The following is a 1802-nucleotide window of genomic DNA, read 5'->3' on the forward strand; positions in this document are numbered from 1 at the left end:
AATCAGCTTCCGCGATTTATCTTTTTATTTCACCTTTATAAGTTATTTTTTGGTTTGCGATTAGAAAGACTCGAGCTACATGTAAGTTTCAGCGGGCATTGCGCTCGAAGAAAGAAAAGGCTAGAAGCCGAAGAGGCCCGGCAAACTGCCACGAAGAGGGTCACAACAAATGGTTTCTCATCCTCTGGATCATTTAAATAATTTCAGAGCATGGGACGTCATTCTTGTTACTACTTTGTCACTATGCTCTTTCAGTATTTGTAGTATGTAGTTGTAGTATCTTTTTTGTTCATCATCACATTGGGCAAATCGCGATTTTTTTTATTATTGCGAGGAATAAATGACGGTTTGTATTAGAGTTGCGAAATAATCAAGATTTCACGGTCTTAATTAGAGTTTCGAATGAATGTTGATTTCGGGTTGAACTAGAGATGCCAAAGAATATTTATTTCGGTTTGTAGTAAATTTGTGGCATAATGTTTGATGATCATATTTGTTTTATGATTAGTTTTGCGAATTATAAGATAATATTTTTTATTATAAATTAGTTGATCATAAATTTTTTAATAATAATATTAGAATTTCCCTTCTTTTATATTTTGAATATTGAATTTAAAAAATGTTTACTTTCAATTTTATAGTGTTGCGATTTATAGCCATCGTGAATAATTCACTTTTTCTTATTAGTTTATTGAATTCACTTTAAAAATTAGTGTTGCGATTCTGTTTATCGGGATTGTTTTCATTACTTCTTTATATAGTGTTGCGTTTATAAAATGCCCATGCTTTTTCCACTGAGATTGTGGAAATATGTTCCTGAATCACTTGAGGCAGCTAAAATAGCTGTACAGAGCTGCCTTCAGCATGACTACGCTGGATCATTGTACTCGCAGTTAGTGTTGCGAATATTCAAATATGAGTGCTTAAATTAATATTTATTTAGTATTGCGTGAATAAAATATGTTATTATAGTTCCGGGAGATCTCTATTCTTTTCCTTTTTTTAAAAATAGTAAATTAATTAATGCAAAAACGTGTAAAGCACTCTTCGCGATTTATTTGAAGAATTTTCTCTTTCTTTGAGAATCTGATTTTATTACGAAAGATATTCTATTCTTGATTTATTGTCTGAGTTTATATTGAATGGATAGTAATTATATTTTGATAGCCCTTCTGGCTAGTTACTACTTAAAAAATCTCATGTCCTATATTATATCATATTGAGCGGTTAATGATAGCGATTATATTTTAATAGTCTTTAGAGCTATCCATTTGTTTTCTTTTCAAGGAATTGTCAGTACAAAAGGCTATAAATTTTATTAAATTTTCTATGATTTAAGTTTGTTTCAGAAACCATTCTGACATCAATAGAAGAGGATTCGTATCTTACATCATGTCCGATACAATATTTTATTCCTTCTATCTATCTCCATTTCATTTCCAAATTTTTTTTAAAACATATGACGGGCGAAATAAAAATTTAGTGCAGTTTATGAATTAATGATTAGCAAAGAATTTCTTTCCAATAATATTCGAGATTTGATAATCTTAATTTAACTGAAATCATTGAAATTTTGAAATTCGCGTTAGAATTTGAGTTAGAAGAATTTTTTGAAGTCAGTTATTTTATTCTTTCTGTTTCAAATTTTTATTTTACATTCCACGATTCACGATCACGATCACCTTAAAGTGACAGGAGATAAATATATTTGGATAAAACTAATATAATTTAGGAGTGAATTTTTTATTTAATGTTTATTTGAAAACTTTTTTAAATATTTAAATGAATCAATGAAGGGCTAA

The 1802-nt window shown here is 28.9% G+C and overlaps 1 long non-coding RNA gene across 1 annotated transcript in view; it reads left to right on the forward strand.

The window, feature by feature from the left end:
• Nucleotides 1-1530, forward strand: part of LOC122535995 — a 4101-nt gene extending 2571 nt beyond the window's left edge. The window contains exon 5 of the long non-coding RNA XR_006308312.1: nucleotides 1340-1530. This is a non-coding gene — a long non-coding RNA (uncharacterized LOC122535995). The remainder of the gene's footprint in view (nucleotides 1-1339) is intronic.
• Nucleotides 1531-1802: the final 272 nt, after the last annotated feature.

This window comes from Frieseomelitta varia, unplaced genomic scaffold (assembly GCF_011392965.1).
Source record: "Frieseomelitta varia isolate USP_RPSP 00005682 unplaced genomic scaffold, Fvar_1.2 scaffold_791, whole genome shotgun sequence".
Taxonomy (NCBI): Eukaryota; Metazoa; Arthropoda; class Insecta; order Hymenoptera; family Apidae; genus Frieseomelitta; species Frieseomelitta varia.